The sequence below is a fragment of the Mauremys reevesii genome, linkage group 14 (assembly GCF_016161935.1).
Source record: "Mauremys reevesii isolate NIE-2019 linkage group 14, ASM1616193v1, whole genome shotgun sequence".
Classification (NCBI taxonomy): Eukaryota; Metazoa; Chordata; order Testudines; family Geoemydidae; genus Mauremys; species Mauremys reevesii.
The window spans coordinates 28,253,619-28,271,349 of NC_052636.1; the positions used below are offsets into that span (position 1 = coordinate 28,253,619).

Consider the following 17,731-nt stretch of genomic DNA (forward strand, 5'->3'; position numbering starts at 1 on the left):
TGTCTGTCTGCAGGGATAGGGCCTGGGGGAATTCTGATGTGAAATTAACTAAAACCGGTTCTGAAATGCCCACAACTGCCCTTCTCCCCCAGACAGGCTGCAGAATGGCGTCCATGTTTTGCTCCAGGTCATCCCAGCCTGACGTGGGACAGGGAAGAGAAATGGCTGCAGTGGAGTCAGTTCAGGTAGAGATTATCGGGGGGTTGCTGGTGGGTTCCTGCTGGAGGAGAGGGACAGCAAATACACCGGAGATGGGAAGGTTTGCACAGTCTGGTTTGGAGGTTGGAGCGGGGCAGGAAATTCCCAGCGTGGGGAAAGGAGGAGGCCAGGGTGTGGCAAACCTGCTGGGAGTTATTTAATAAGTGGCCTAGATTCTAGGAACAGACCCAGGAGGTTGGGAGGCGGAAATGCCCTAATTTGTGAAGAAAGAAAATAGCCCACCTACATGGAGCTAGTCAAACTGACCAGACTCCCAGTACTGGAGCCTGAGCTCACTAACCAGCGGCTGCTGTGAGATAAGAAGGGGGCACCCATAAGTCAGGCTTATTGGAGCTGCCTCTCCCTTCATATCCCGCTCCTCACAAGGAGGAGGTTATTGGGCTTCCTACCAGGGAGCTCTTCCTGGACCCTGCTAGGGGCTCCATCTCCTGTATCAGTCGGTGGCCAGCAGGTGTGTGATGGATCTGCTGGGAGAGACAAGGGGCTCTCTCTTCGTCCCCTCACCCTGGTATTTGCTGGATACGCTGAGCGGGGTGGGGGTGGGACTTTGTTGACTGCGATCCACCCAGAGCTTCCATTTGATTGGCTCCTCTCTGCCACAAATAGTGGGGCTGTGAGTGGGGAAAGAGATCCTGAGTGTTGGACTCTTGCTCTTTCAGGGGCCGGTGACCTTCGAGGAGGTGGCTGTGCATTTCACCAGGGAAGAGTGGGCTCTGCTGGACCCCGCTCAGAGAGCCCTCTACTGGGATGTCATGCAGGAGAACTATGAGACTGTGACCTCGCTGGGTAAGGGTTCCTGTCCCCTCGGTTCTTGGAAGGGGAAATGAAGAGATAAAGTTCACACCAGCCCCACAATGCCACCTCTACTCTGTCCTGTTTCAGCATCACCCCAATATGCCAGTGACACACACACTGCCACAGACCCTCCCCTGCTGCAGAACACTTTGGGAACAGAGCACAGGAGCCGTATCGCACAGTGTCAAATAGCTCCTGTTTGCTCAAGTGAAACTGGGGGTTAGGTCTGGCATAACTGTTCCATACCCCTATTCATTTTTGTTGCCCTTTTCTGAACTTTTTCCAATTCCAATATATCTTTTTTTGAGATGGGGCAACAACATCTGCATGCAGTATTCAAGATGTGGGTGTATCATGGATTCATTTGCTGTTTTTACAAATATGATATATGATATTTTCTGTCGTATCTATCCCTTTCTTAATTATTTCCAACATTGCTCGCTTTTTTTCATTGCTGCTGCACATTGAGTGGATGTTTTCAGAGAACAATCCACAGTGACTCCAAGATCCATCTCTTGAGTGGAAACAGCTAATTTAGACCCCATCATTCTGTATGTATAGTTGGGATTATTTTTTCCAATGGGCTGCACTATGTGCTATCCTGACATCTAGCACTGCTGAGATCCTGCATTCAGTGATATCCCTGCCCTTCCTGTTCCCTTTCTCCACTGAACCCCACCGGCCCATGCTTTCTGTTCCCAGCTTCCCCAGGACACTCTCTCTGTCTCTGAACCTCTCGGTGCATCCTTGAATGCTGGCTGGGAGTATCCAGACAGGGGATCTCCAGCAGCAGAACACTGAATCTCACCCAGGATTACAGATGACACAACTCCTCACTGCTCTGGATTGCACCCCAGCATGTGAAAATGGCCTAGGTTGGTAGTGAGATTTCTTGAGACATGCAGAGTCTTGCTCCCATATCACCAGGTGTGATAACGATAACAGGAAAGGCCGAATATGGGAAACTGATTGTTCAGCTTGCTTTTGACCTGCATCATATTTTGCAATATATTCCAAATAAGGAAATTAACGTGCAACGTATGTGTCATTGTTTGGGGTTTTAAGCTTTAAAAGGCTTGTGTGATTTTTAGCTCAGGGGGACAGTATTCCAATAGCTGTTGCCCCCTGCGCACTTTTAACCAAGAAAAGAGCCTCAGGCTGAGCTGATTCAAAATCAATCGTGTGGTCGTTTTCCACAACAGCTTCAAGAAGTCCCTGTGATGGAATGTAAATGTCTTCTTCACACCTTCCCCCTGCAGGAGACTGGCTGTTTGACCAGCTGTTTGCCTTGCTGTCTCTGAGGAACTGCTCTGTGGGTGTTCCCCAGAATTGTAACTTTTTCAGTAATATCATACAGTAAAATCTCATAACTTTACATACAGTGTTACTACACATTTTAACAGGAGGATAATATTCAGTAGATTATGCATTTTCAAATGATACCTCACAAGCCATACTGTGTACAAAATTGATCATAATTTTCTAGAAGAGTGAACATAGGGGTGTAGACTGACACAGTGTCTGAGTGTGTGTTCCGAGCAGATATGTGGGTATTTCAATCCCTCATAAGCACAGTGTTCGGCATCTTCAAGGACCTGGGGAACTAGTCCTGGAAATTCACTGGTTTACCAAGTGTGACACTGGATGGAATTGTGAGACACTTTGGTATTAATAATAAAATAATATTATAATCTGATAAAATTGCAATGAATCGTGCTAGATATGCCATGCCAGGTGTCAGTGAAAATGTTATGATTTTCCACGTATGATAATTTTGTTTCTATGTTTGTATCACCTTTGTATTGTGAGTTATAGATATGTAGGGTATATCTGTATTTCCAGACTTGTGCAGTGTTTCTGGGTGACACCCCTAGACATATTAGCATCAACACTGCCTAGCCTGTTTGATGGCCCATTGAGGGTCATCAGCCGTACAATGAGCCCATGGAAAGGACCAAGGGGATACACCTATTGAGTCAGCAAGACATGCCGGGGTATGCCTGTGTAATGAGAACTCCAAGGCTTTTCTATGCCACATCCTGTGAATCTTGTGTTTGGGACACAGGAAGTACAAGCCACATAGCAAAAGGAATATAAAGGGCAGCTGCATCATCTCCATTTTGGCTTCAATCCCCTTGCGTGCCTCTGGAGCAACTTCTCTACAAACTGAACCCTGGAACAAAGGACTGAATGACCCATCCAAGCTATGGATGTGTTCCAGACAGACTTTCAAGCCAGCAACTCACCAATACTGCTAAGAACCTGATATATCCATTTTGGAATGTATCTGACTGCGTTCCCATTTAACTTCTTTCTGTCTTTCTTTCCTTTAAACCTTTAGTTTAGATGTTAAAGGATTGTCTGGAAGGATGGAATTTTGGGTAATTTCCAAACCTATACTGACCTGGTGATGTGGCTGTGACCCTTTGGGGTCAGAGGAACACTTTGTTTATGTGAGCAGAGTTTTTAAATAACCTCTCACTGTACTGGACCTAGCTGCTGATTAGGAGCCAGAGAACTGGAATGCAATAAAGGGGGCCGTGTGATTTCTTTTTTCAGCTTCTCGATAACCCGTGTTTGTGACTGGTCGGTGAGTTTAACTTCAGTGTTAACCACCATTTTTGGGAGCATCTGCTCTCCCTTTTTCAGCCTGCCCTAACTTTGGCATTTTCAGTGAGAACTGCCCCTGGCCCACCAGGTCACACTAAGCACTGAAGTTAAATGAATAGAATGTTTTTTTATGCCCAAGTCTTATGAAATCAACTGAACTCCTTTGTTTTCTTTAATCTGAGCAGGGTTTCTAGTTTTCCAGCGTGATGTGATCTCCCAGCTGGAACAAGGGGAAGAGCCATGCGTCCCAGACCTCCAAGGTTCAGAGGAAAGAGAGATCCTGAGATCTCCCTGCACAGGTGAGGAAACATTAAACCACCCAGAATCTGTAAGTGCCTGAAGGAAACATCTGGGATGCCTAACAAAGCCCCTGGGAGGTCTCTCAGTTCATTATTGTCCCTAGCAGGGGTCATATCCTCAGGGTAAATATCGATCTTCTTTGAGTGCTTGCTCATATCCATTCCAGTAAGTGTGCGCGTGCCGCGTGCACGCTTGTCGGAAGATTTTTACCCTAGCAACACTTGGTGGGTCAGCGCCGCTATAGCACCGGATATATACCCCTGCCGACCCATCCGCCCCTCAGTTCCTTCTTACCGCCCATGACGGTCGTTGGAACAATGGAGAGTGGCTTTGCTGACCTCCACATCCCTAGCTTCTCGTAGTTATTTACTCTTTATCGTGTATATAGTTCAAGTTCTTGTAGTTATAGTTAATTTTAGTACGTATTTTCATAGTTACTGTATATAGTTAAGCGGGGGATTGGGGGAGTAGCCCCCTTTCCTCCGACCCGGTGCAGGCTCATGCCCAAGGCACCGGGATTTAAACCCTGCTCGGCGTGCCAGAAGCCGATGCCGGTGGGGGATCCTCATGACTGCTGCCTAAAATGCTTAGGAGAATCCCACCTGACAGACAAGTGCCGAATTTGCAAGTCGTTCAAGCCAAGAACGAAGAAGGAGCGGGACTTCCGACTAAAGCAGCTCCTTATGGAATTGGCCCTTAGTCCTGCGGTGCCGGCACCGTCCACCCAACCCGCATCGGTGAGGAGCGCACCTTCGGCACCGGATCGCTCCAGTACCAAAAGGACTCCGGCACCGCATCTGCCGGCACCGCTCCCGCACTGCTCCCTTTCCCCACTGGGAAATGACGTACTGCTCCGACCCCATCCTCGCAGAAGGAGCACATCAAAGTCCATCCGTCGGACCCGGTAACTGCTGCGGCACCGCCAACACCGGCACCGCAGTTGGCAGCTCCTCCTAGCGCGGCACCATCAATTCCGGTACCGCATTGAGTCTGGTGCCACATAGCTCCCCGGCTCATGCTGTGGTCGAGCTCACTCTCCCTTGTATGCCGGAGACCTTCTCAACGGCAAGAGAGCTCATCGCGCTGACGGAGTCGATGCAGCCTCAACTCGGCACCGCCGGTGCGGGTTATCCAATCCATCGGCAAGCTGGCCCTGATAAGGCCTCCTTCCGCCGGTCCACCGGAGAGACGTCTTTCCAGGTCGCGGTCTCGAGACGCCCCGCTCCTGCCGATTCCGCACCGCCGCAGTCCCGCACCGCCTCCATCGCAGTACCGGTCGTACTCGCGGAGACTTTCAAGATCTCTGTCACCGGACAGATACTCCTGATACTGATCCGCTCGGTACCGATCTCAGTACCGGCCCCGCAGTCACTCCCGCACAGGGACTCAAGATCCCGGTCGACCTCCCGGCACCGGCACGGTAGAAGGTCTCGGTCTCGTTCGTGGCACCGACAAGACCGGTACCGCCCCGGGACCGAACGTCAGGAACAGCAGTACCCTACCAGGGTCTCTCGGCCCTGCCGTGGCCTTCGAGACACATGTCAATGTCGTCCCAGGCTGGGAGTGCTTCTTACCACCAGGACTGGGCATCTGATATTCTGTGCCACCATCCAGAGGCACAAAGCCAGGAGCAAGGTCCTCATCAATGGGCCTTTTGGACTCCGTGGGCATATCACGAGGCCCAAGGTGCCTCACTTGTGGCTCAACGCTCCGGCCCCTCAGAGCACAGGGTTCCTGAAGCGACTGTAAGCCATCCTCCTCCCGCGGGCACGGACGAGGATCCACTTCAATCTGCAGACCCTGAGATTCCACCTGATGCAGATGGTGCTCCGCCAGTCCATGACCCACCTCAGGACCCGTTGGTACCGGGCCTCTCCTCTCCCTCCTCTCCTGATGAGGCAGTGGCAGGAACATCCTCCTCTGGTCCTCCGCCTATTGATCTCAGGGCCCATCAAGACCTCTTGCGGAGAGTAGCACAAAACATGAATTTGCCAGTGGAGGAGGTTGCTGAAATAGAGGACCCTGTCGTAGTCATATTATCGGCGGATGCGCCTCTTTGAGTGGCTCTCCCGTTCATCCGCACTATTCAAGCCAGTGCAGACACAATTTGCCAATCCCCAGCTTCTATTACACCTACAGCTAGGGGAGTAGAGAGAAAATATATGGTCCCCTCCAAGGGGTATGAATATCTCTACACCCACCCACCTCCCTGCTCCCTGGTTGTCCAATCCGTGAATGAACGCGGGTTACAGAACTCCTTCCCCAGGAGTCCCACGCAGAGTTTACAGCCCTACTAGAGGAGGGTAAAAAAGTGGCGAGAACTTTTCTCCAGGCCTCTCTGGATGCAGCGGACTCGGCAGCCAGAACGCTTGCATCCGGGGTAACGATGAGACGCATCTCCTGGCTACAAGCTTCAGGCCTTCCCCCAGAATAGCAGCAGACAATTCAGGATTTGACTTTTGAGGGCCAGGGCCTTTTCTCGGACAAAACCGACCCCAGGTTGCAGAGCCTCAAGGACAATTGAGTCATAATGCACTCGTTGGGTATGCACATGCCGGTGACCCAACGCAGGTCCTTCACACCCCAACCATACCACCCTTATAACCAGCCTAGGCCGTGTCAGGATATGACCACATGGCGCGGCAGGGGGTATCAGCAGAGACAGTCTGGCCCTCAGGGAAACCAAAGTCAAGCGCCCCCTAAACCACCTACGGGGCCAAAACAAAACTTTTGATGGGACGTCCGAGGATGGCCCACCAGTTTCCCTGCCGGATCCTTCTCCCTCCTTTTTCAACCGCCTCTCCCATTTCCTCCCTGTTTGGTCCCAGCTGACCTCCGACCGTTGGGTCCTCTGCACGGTGGAAACAGGATACCACCTCCAATTTATTTCTCCACCCCCATCCCACCCTCCCTACCCTTCCCTCTTCAGGGACCCCTCTCACAAGCAATTCCTCTTACAAGAGGTCCATGCGCTCCTAAATCTGGGAGCCATAGAGGAGGTGCCAGAGGACATGAGGGGCAAGGGGTTCTATTCCCGCTACTTTTTGATCCCCAAGGCAAAGGGTGGTCTACGACCGATCCTGGACCTGCGAGAACTCAACAAATTCATGATAAAGCTCAAGTTCCGCATGGTATCCCTGGGGACTATCATCCCATCCCTGGATCCGGGAGACTGGTATGCCGCCCTCGATATGAAGGATGCGTATTTCCACAGTGCCATTTACCCGCCGCACAGACGGTATCTCCGTTTTGTGGTCAACCAACAGCACTTCCAGTTCACGGTGCTTCCCTTTGGTCTTTCCGTGGCCCCGAGAGTCTTCACCAAATGTATGGCCGTAGTAGCTGCCTCCCTCCACCGTCGAATACACATCTACCCGTACCTCGACGATTGGCTCATTCGAGGGACTTCCCAGTTGCAAGTATCACAGCACCTGTGTGTCGTCAAAGACCTCTTTGGGAGGCTCGGCCTCATAATCAATGTAGAAAAGTCTACCCTGACTCCAACGCAGAGAATAGACTTTATTGGAGCAGTTCTGGACTCCAATCTGGCCAGGGCCTGCCTTCCTGTGCCACGGTTTCAGGCAATGTCTTCGATCATTCGAAGTTTTCAATCCTTCCCGGCAACGTCGGTGCGCACCTGCCTCGGTCTATTAGGTCACATGGCGTCCTGCACCTTTGTGACCAAGTACGCGAGGCTGCGACTTCGGTGCTTCCAAACCTGGCTTGCTTCTCTATACCGTCCACACAGAGACAATATAGACTCGGTGATCACTATCCCCAGGACGGTTCTCGATTCCCTCACCTGGTGGCTGGACCCCACTGTAGTTTGCGCAGGGATGCCGTTCCACTCTCCTCAGCCCTCGGTGGCACTAACCACAGACGCATCATCTCTGAGTTGGGGTGCCCACCTCGGGAACCTTCACACTCAAGGCCTCTGGTTGCCCCAGGAGCTGACCTGCATATCAATGTGCAGGAGCTGAGGGCAGTCCGTCTAGCATGCCAGGTGTTTCGGGTCCATCTACAAGGCCGCTGTGTATCCGTGTTCACGGACAGCACAACAACCATGTTTTACATAAACAAGCAGGGCGGGGCGCGCTCCTCCCTACTTTGTCAAGAAGCCACTCACCTGTGGGACTTTTGCATAGCCCACTCAATCGATTTGGTAGCGTCTTTTCTCCCAGGAGTCCAGAACACTCTGGCAGATCGCCTCAGCAGGTCCTTCCTGTCTCACGAGTGGTCAATCCATCCCGACGTCATCTATTCCGTCTTCCAGAGGTGGGGCTTTCCCCGCATAGACCTCTTTGCCTCCCGAGGGAACAGGAAATGCCAGGTGTTCTGCTCCTTCCAAGGATGCTCCCCGGGCTCCCTCTCAGACGCGTTCCTCCTCCCGTGGACAAGGCACCTATGTTATGCCTTCCCGCCATTTCCCTTCGTTCACAGAGTCCTGCTCAAACTCCGCAGGGACAGAGCCAACTTGATCGTCATTGCTCCAGCATGGCCGAGGCAGCACTGGTACACCCTGTTGTTCGACCTCTCAGTGGTGGATCCGATTCCCCTGCCACTGTGGCCGGATCTCATAACACAGGACTTCGGCAGACTTCACCACCCAAACCTGCACCACCCAAACCCTTCATCTCACTGCATGGCTCCTGCGTGGTTGAACCAATCGGAGTTGTGCTGCTCTGCTTCCGTACAACAGGTCCTCTTGGGAAGTAGGAAGCCTTCCACTAGGACGACTTATCTCGCTAAGTGGAAGCGTTTCTCGCACCAGTGCGATCAGAATAACTTGGTCCCAGGACAGGTTTCCATCCCTACTATCCTGGATTACCTCTGGTCCCTCAAAGAGCAGGGCCTAGCGGTCTCTTCCATAAAAGGTTAATCTGGCAGCTATTTCCCCTTCCACCCAGGCGAAAGGGGCCGTTCAATTTTCTCTCACCCCATGGTTTCCAGGTTCCTTAAGGGACTGGAACTGTTGTACCCCCAAGTCCATCGCCCAGCCCCCACCTGGGATCTAAACCTGGTGTTGACCAAGCTTATGGGAGCCCCCTTCGAGCCTATGGCCACCTGTTCCCTGCTCTACCTTTCGTGGAAGACGGCTTTCCACGTCACTATCACCTCGGAGAGGCAAGTTTCAGAGCTCCGTGCCTTGACGGCTGATCCCCCTTATACGGTCTTCCATAAGGACAAGGTACACCTGCGGCCACACCCCTCTTTCGTCCCTAAGGTGATGTCTGCTTTTTATGTCAATCAAGACATCTTCCTCCCAGTTTTTTTCCCAAAGCCACACTCATCGCGCCGGGAACAACAGCTACATACCTTGGATGTCCGTAGGGCTCTTGCCTTTTATATAGAGCGAACAAAACCCTTCCGGCGTTCACCCCAGCTCTTTGTAGCGGTGGCAGACCGCATGAAGGGCATGCCAGTCTCTTCCCAACGGATCTCATCTTGGGTAACATCCTGCATCCGATCGTGCTACGAACTGGCTCACGTTCCCGCTGGACATCTGACCGCCCATTCTACGCGGGCGCAGGCCTCTTCTGCCGCCTTCCTGCTCATGTCCCCATCCAGGAAATATGTAGGGCGGCTACCTGGTCATCGATTCACACCTTTGCCTCACACTATGCATTGGTCCAACAATCCAGAGACGATGCAGCCTTTGGCTCAGCAGTTTTGCATTCTGCGATGTCTCACTCCGACCCCACCGCCTAGGTAAGGCTTGGGAATCACCTAACTGGAATGGATATGAGCAAGCACTCGAAGAAGAAAAGACGGTTACTCACCATTGTAACTGTCGTTCTTCGAGATGTGTTGCTCATATCCATTCCAAACCCGCCCTCCTTCCCCATTGTCAGAGTAGCCGGCAAGAAGGAACTGAGGAGTGGACGGGTCGGCAGGGGTATATATCCGGTGCTATAGTGGCGCCACTCCAGGGGGCGCCCAGCCGACCCACCGAGTGTTGCTAGGGTAAAAAACTTCCGACGAGCGTGCACGCGGCGTGCGCGCACCTAACTGGAATGGATATGAGCAACACATCTCAAAGAACAACAGTTACAACGGTGAGTAACCGTCTTTTTCAGTGTGACTGGTTTGGGATGTGAGGATGTGACCCTTCGCTTCCCAGCTTATGGCTGCCCCTGCTGCTTAGCCAAAGGCCTTAGCCTAAGAACAAGGGCTCAGCCTATCCTAGTGAGAGAAGGCCCTTACAAATACAGACAGTGATTTTGATTCTTTGTTTTCATACTCCTGTAAGTAGCTAAGTGATAAAAGTACACCTAAGTTCTTAAACTATAGACTTTACAGGCAGGCCTGAATATCTCTATTCTAACAGTGGGTTCTACCCTTCCCCATTCTGTGTCTGTCTTGTCTATTCAGATTGTAAATTCTTCAGGGCATGGGCCATCTACTGTTCTCTGTTTGTACTTTGCCAAGCACAATGGGTACCCACTGTTAGTTGGTCCTTAGGCACTAAGGTAATGCATATGATTTATAATAATAATAACTCTCCTGCCACTTTGAGCCAAGGAAGTTGGCCTTGGGATGTTACTGCTTAAAAATGAGCTGGGGGTTAAAACCATGGACTATTCTTTGTGACAAGTATCCCACAAATTCCACTGACCTCCCTCGTTTTCTTTACCTGCAGTAGGGTTTCCAAATTCCAAACCTGATGTGATCTCGCAGCTGGAACGAGGGGAAGAGCCGTGGGTCCCAGACCTCCAGGGCTCTGAGAAAGAAGTGCTTCCAAGAGCTGCCTTCACAGGTGAGGAATTGGTTAAACCAGCTCAAAAACTGTGCGGGAATGCAGGAAACATTTGGGATGCCCTACAAAGATCCTGTGAGCTCTCCAAGTTCAGGATTGTTCCCTACAGATGTGGAATCATTATGGCAGATGTCACTCATGGCTTCCCTCCTATTCTGACTGACAACTGGCAGCAGGTCCCTGCCCAGTCTCGCTTTCCCCCGAGTGTTCTCATGAGATGCACACCAAAACTGATCCCTTCCTCTCTCCTCTGTGGAAGGGTTTGGGGAAAATCAGCACCTGATAGGTTTGATCTCTCCCACACTTATTTTGGATTGTTCATCCCTTTTGCCATTCCTCTCTCTGAGATTTTCTTTCTTTCCGGCAAAGGGAGTGACCTGTGTCTGGATTCTCTCTGTCTCCCATCAGGTGATGGGCTGGTGAGTCAGAATGAGGAGGAGAAACCCCATCAGCAAGATGCTGAGCAAGGAGAACCACATGGAACTTTATCAGGAAGATCCAAAGGGAATGTTTCCGGGAGTTATGCACTCCCAGAAAAAACAAAAGCCTGTGAGACTCAGCAGAGGCCAGAGGAAAACTTTAGTAGCCACTCAGACCTTATAACAAGCGACAGAATCAACTTGGAAGAGAGACACTACATGTGCCATGAGTGCGGGAAAAGCTTCAATTGGAGCTCTGCCTTTATCAGACATCGGAGAATTCACACAGGGGAGACGCCCTACACGTGCTCCGAGTGCGGGAAAAGCTTCAGTCAGAGCTCAACCCTTATCAGACATGAGAGAAGCCACACAGGGGAGACGCCCTACACGTGCTCTGAGTGCGGGAAAAGCTTCAGTCAGAACTCGGACTGTATCAGACATCAGAGAATCCACACAGGGGAAACGCCCTACACGTGTGCTGAGTGCGGGAAAAGCTTCAATCAGAGCTCTGCCCTTATCAGACATCAGAGAATCCACACAGGGGAGACGCCCTACACGTGCTCTGAGTGCGGGAAAAGCTTCAATCAGAGCTCTGCCCTTATCAGACATCAGAGAATCCACACAGGGGAGACGCCCTACACGTGCGCTGAGTGCGGGAAAGGCTTCAGTCGGAGCTCACACCTTATCAGACATCAGAAAATCCACATGAGAGAGAACTGTAATAAATCCCTTGACTAGGGCTGGGCAAAATTTAAAAAAAAAAATCACATTTCCTAATTCCCACATTGTGATTTTCGCACCATCTTCACCGTAGTCTCTCAGCTCCCCCAGATGAGTTACCTGCTTCTGCCTTTTGCAGCTCACCCTTCTTTGGGGTCAGTCCTGTGATCTTTTCTATCAACTCCTTTCCTTTTGAGCCAGGAATGTTCATCAGCTCCTGGAGGTTTGATCCCAACAAGCTACACTGAGGCAAAATCTATCTGTGCCTGACATCCACTAGGGCTGTACATGGCATTGGCTGCTCAAGTTAATGATCTTGATGTAAAAAGACAATTATAGTTGTAGAACAGATGCCCAGGTGCAGTGGTTGGCATTAGCTTTCCCCTTCAACTGACCTAAATTCCATCACTTTTCCTAGTCTAAACAAACCCTGAGCATCACGGTTATACTGTTCCCCCATTTCAAAGCCATTGTTAGTCATCAAGTTCCCTTTTTGGAAATAAATTGTTTCATTCCCAGTTGCTCTGATGTTGCTTCAACTTGTGTTGGAGAGCAGATATTTTACTACCATTTTTCTCACTTAAAATATATTGAACTATAACAAAGAGCAGGAACAGGGCAGGGATAGGAAAAATTGTCATTTCACCCTCTGTAAAAACGGTAAATCAGAGGGATTCCCAACGAGAGGCGTACAGCTTTCTGCCCCGGGGCTACAGCGCCACGGTACCATTGTAGACACCCTGGTCGATTACAGTGCTGTGATTGGCCTCCGGGAGGTGTCCCACAATCCCTGTTCTCGCCTCTCTGGCCTTTGGTTTGAACTCTACTGCACTCCCTCAGGTGACCAACTATGAACCCCACCCCTTAAATTCCTTGGGAATTTTGAAAGTCCCAGTTCAACAGAGACTAATTATGGTTATAGACCCATCCTGAAATTAGAGCAGGATATTGTAAAGCTTTATCTCATAGTACAGTAACACAATTCAAACCTGTCGGCACAGAGGAGAAAGCACTCCTTCAGTTCACATTTATTGCTACTGATCTCCCTGACAAACTTCCTTTTCTCAGGGCTGCTCCAGGTGTTTTCCCTCTGTTCCCTCCCAGCTGTGGTTACAGGACTGCAGCAGCTCCCCAGGGCCAGCTTTGCTCTTTCACTTACATCCTTCACTTGTTTGGACAGAGCTGTGTCTGCCCCCAGTTTAATTCACATCTGAGAGCTCAGGTACCAACAGATCGTTACAAAGGCTAAATTCCCATCACCATCAGTGGGAGGTTATCCTGGGCTGCCAGGGCTGCAGGATTTAGCCCATGGTCAGTCAAGGTGCTACAGCAGCTGCACTCTTACATTGTGAGTCCTGCAGCTTCATACCAAACTGCTCTGCCATAGTCTGCAGGGGGCCTGACTTGCTGAGAATCTGGCAGAAGAGAGACCCTGGAGTAGAGAAGGAAAATGTCCTCAGCAGTCACAGCCGGCAGGAGCAGGGAAGGTTCGGTTTGTTTTTAAACTTCTCGGCCTGCTCAAGCCTTTAATCATTCCTGTGGCTCTTCTGTGAACCCTCTGCAATTTATCAGGGAAAACAACCAACCAACCAAACCAGGCTGTTCTGCCCAATGTAACAGTCTATTGCCTTTCAAGGTTGACTATAAATCAGCTCATTCTATTCACCCAAGAGTTCCACTTTAAGGGCTTTTTGTTTTCTGGTTCCAATCAAATCCTATGCAACAGCATCATTGTTAACTCATCATCTGCTCACTTCACATTCACAGGGTCACAAAGTGGGCAGGTCTAAGTCTTTCCTCCCACACCAACATGAAAAAAATCAGTGACAGAAAATGCCCTAAAGCGCCTCTGCTGCCTTGCACAACAGCCTGGGGAAATACACGAGGGGAAGTGCTTTCCTCTCTCCTCCTGACACCGGGTAACATTTCTGTCTGTCCTTGAGATCCTGCCACAGGGACAAGGCTTGAGGATGCAAATGACATGTTAAGGCTGCATTGGTTTGCACGTTCCTTTACTCCTTCAATAGTGATAAGGGTGCGTGAGCGTGAAATAATCCCGCTCTGACTTTCACACCAGAGGCAATTTTCAGGCTCACAAAAAAAAAATCTTTCTTTCTAACCTGAGCAAGTTGAATCGAGTCGGTACGAGATGATAAATCCGGAGCCCCAGGCTGACTTTCCTTCATCACATGTGTTTAGAGTAGATCACATTCATGGGGTGGGGCTCCTGCTGGGAAGTGTCTGTCCAGTGGCAGCACCCAGTGCACATTCCCCACTTACAAACTCATCTTCAGTATATCGGCCACTGAACCTAGCGAGGGGGGAGGGTCCCCGTGGTCGGGCTCCAGCCCCTGGATCCCGAGCCTGGCAAGCCCGAGTCAGCCAGCCTGGGCCAGCTGTGGGGTTTAATTGCGCTGCAGACATACACGGGTGTCACAATCCCAGCTTTCTCCTCAGGGAATCAAGCCCTCGTCCCCCCCGTGACAGGCAGGGAGAGTCACCACTGTACTCGTGAGGTCGGAACTGATGCTGCCCCTGCACAGGGACCCAGGGGAACGGCTCGGGCAGCTCCTTGGCCAGCTGCGGCTGGCAGGAGACCCAGCGAGGCAGGAACTGCTCTGGGTTCTGTGCAGGGGAGAGTAACTGGGAGAAGGGGGGAGTTTGTCTCTGATTTACAGGGAGCTTTGCCAGAGTGGAGCCTGTAGGTCACATGCTGGGGGGCTGTGACGGGCACACAGGCTCCGTGCTCGGGAACAGCTCGGAGTCAAACCCAGGCAGGAGCCTCATCAGTGTGACCCCCCCACCCCAGGGGACGCCCTCACTGGGGGAAGCCTCCTTGGCTTCAGCCTCCTGAGACTGACCTTGGACCTTTCAGCCCCCCTGTTCCACACCAGGAACTTCCTGCAGTGAGTCCACCTGAATCGGACACCTCGGAAAGCCTCACCCCCCCCCACGAAGAGGAGTCCTGCACCCCAACTTCCACAGTCCCCAGTGACTCTCAGCCAGCGCTGTACAACAGAAGGTTCATTAGGGGTCTGGGATCCAGCCTGGGAAAGTTCTGTGTTCGCACAGGAAGCAGGAAGATTCAGCAACGTCCATCTTGGGGAGACCCCGAACTCAGAGCCTGGGCTCTCCTCGAGTGCCAACCCAGCAGACTCCTTGCTCCCAACAGCCCGACTCAGCCAGGCCCTTTGCCCCTCATCTGTCCTTTGTCCTGTTTCCCTGGCAACCTGCTCACCTGGCCTCCAGCTCGTTCTTTGTTCTCCGACTCCTCCCAGCCAGCTGGCCTCTTGCAGCAGGTGCGCCCCGGCCATCGGTTGCTAGGAGACAGACCTTGTGGCCAGTGTCCGCGCCCCGGCAGCCAGACAGCAGCCACACCTGCCCTTTGGGGGTCACTGCCAAGATTTAACCCCCTTGTCCCACCACCGAGATCCGTGGTCCCAAAACACTTCAGGGTCATGCCCCACCCTGTCCATGCTCCCCAAGTCGTGGCTGGGAGTGGGGCCGCAGCTATGGGGAAGGGACACAGACAGGAGTAAGGGGCTGAGGCAGGGGCCAGAGCTGGGGCTGGAGCCAAGAGTGGAGCTGGGTGGCTCCTCCTCCCCACCCCCATGGGGCTGGCCCAGGCCCAGTTTCATCCTCTGAATGTTACTCCATCCCCTGGCAGGGGGCACCCCACATTTTGGCCCTTTAACCTAGATAATCGTGCCACAAATAGGGGAAACTGAGGTACACACAAGCTGCAAACAAAACATCCAGAAAATTCCCACTTCGTCACAGGGGTGTCAGTGGGGTCTGAGCTGGGCAGCAGCACAGGAAAGTGGGGAGGTTAAACTGCAAAACATCCCCCTGTGTTCCCACAAAAGCCTCTCGTTTATCCCCTAACCCCTCCCCATGAAAATCTCCACCCCTGCCCTGGCACACAGAGACCCCCTCACTCCTACACAGATTTTTTACTTTTCTTACTTGTCCTTGGCCTTCCACAAACATTGTTCCCATCAAAATGACCCAGGGCTTTTACAACGAGAATGAGAAAACAAACTAAATCAAACCCAAAGAAACCGCTATCGACCTCCCCACCACACACACACTTTGGGTCTGAATTTTTCTACTGACATGTTGAGGCAATAAAACTCTCACTGCTCTTGTCCAGAAACAAACCTAAGCCCCCCATGCAGTACCTGGGGCATCTATGTCTGACCCACCAAGGCTTCAGCTCCTTTGGGGAGATTTCCAGCTGCCCAATTCTGCTGCTATTCCAGGAGAGCAATTCCAGACTCCTGTCAGCATTTATCTCAGCCCCGTTCTGGGCATCACAGGTTTCTCTGGGAAAGGGCAGCGAGTGGTTGTAGGGTCCAGTGATCCTCCTCCAAATCGATCTAGAACCTGAGACTCCTTCCCCTTCCCCAGGCTGTGGGTGGGGAGGCATTTCACAGAGCTCTCGGAGCTATAGCCCGTGGCTAAGGAGAGAGAAAAAGCCTCCTATCCCCCTCTGCTCTGGGGGCTGGGTTTCCTCCTGAAGCCTCTGCCCCCCCACCTAGTCCCTTAAGGCTCATCCCTGACCCTTGCTGCTGCTCCTTGCTATAGACTGTGAAAGGAGCGGAGGCAGCGCAGGAGCCTTCTGGGGATGCAGATCTGAGGCTTTGGGAGAGACACATTGTCTGAGACATCAGAGCGCTGCAAACCCTGCAGCCACCCCCTCAATCCGGGGCCTGTTCCAGCCCTGAGTCTGGGCTGCTGCGATCCCTCCCCCAGAGCAGGGCGCCCACAGATTACAGCCTGGATATAGGCGTGCGAGACTAACTCCTGCTTTCCCTGACGGGGCCTCCCCTAGACCAAGTAGCGTCCCAGGCAAGACGTGTCTTCGGAACCCCCCAGCCCTGCTCCATATGTTAAACCATTGCATACCTTATTTTTATTGCATTTGTAGCTCATTTCATTATTTTGATGCACAATCTGGAGGCATGATTTTCTCTATCATATAAGACAATAAATGTTCATGCTAGGATGTGTAAATCTGTATTTATTCATGCCGTATATAAGCAAATGAAAAAATCATTTCTTCTAAGCATATAGAAACTTTTAATTTTGACAGTAACTGAAATGTACTAACATCTAGCAATGGAGCCCTCACCAGCACAGGGTGGGCTGGTATTAAATAGTGGTACAGTCGGAGACAGACAGCGTTAGGATGTTAACCCCAGGCCCTTTGTTCAAAGGTCGCTTCTCTTGCCTTTCCCCCATGAACTGAAGCACAGCATTTGAGAGATCCAGAGACTAGTTGATGACGTTTCCAAGGGCTAAAATAGCAAGCAATGTCCATCTTGCATTGGCCATTGTTGACTGGAGAGATGGTTTATGGAGAATAAACTTCAAGGTGAGAAGCAGCAGCCCAAAAAGGGGCCCTGCAAGTGCTGAAGTAGCTCAGTTGGGAGAGCGTTAGACTGAAGATCTAAAGGTCCCTGGTTCAATCTCAGGCTTCAGCAGACTGTTTCATCCCTCTTCATGCAGCAGTGGGCTCTTTCCTGGAAGCACAGCACTGCCTCTACTCAATGCAAGACCCTCATTTTGGGCTTCACTGCAGGAAAAGGCAGCATTGGCTTCTGCACCCAGTTGGCTCACCTGACCTTTCTTTCTTCTCTTGCTGCTTCTCAGCAAGGGGAAGAAAAACAAGCTCCCCTTCAAGCTAGAGTCACAAAGGTGATGTAAGGATGACTTCCTGATCCCTGGCTCCAGTCCTCTGCTCTTCCAGCTGACCCATCAGGAGCTGCTGCCAGTTTCTCCAGGTTCGCCCATCAGTGTGTGCCAGGGTGAGCACCACCAAAGTGCAGGGAATTTGAGGGCAGGGCAGGGCAGTGCACTGTAATGGAGTTTCTGTAGTGTAGTGGTTCTCACATTTCCCTAACCTGCA

At 51.5% G+C, this 17,731-nt stretch overlaps 1 non-coding gene across 1 annotated transcript; it reads left to right on the top strand.

Moving 5' to 3' along the window:
• Window positions 1–17,233: 17,233 nt before the first annotated feature.
• TRNAF-GAA lies at window positions 17,234–17,306 on the top strand. The gene has a single exon. It is a non-coding gene; the product is annotated as a tRNA-Phe (tRNA).
• The last annotated feature ends 425 nt before the right edge of the window (window positions 17,307–17,731 follow it).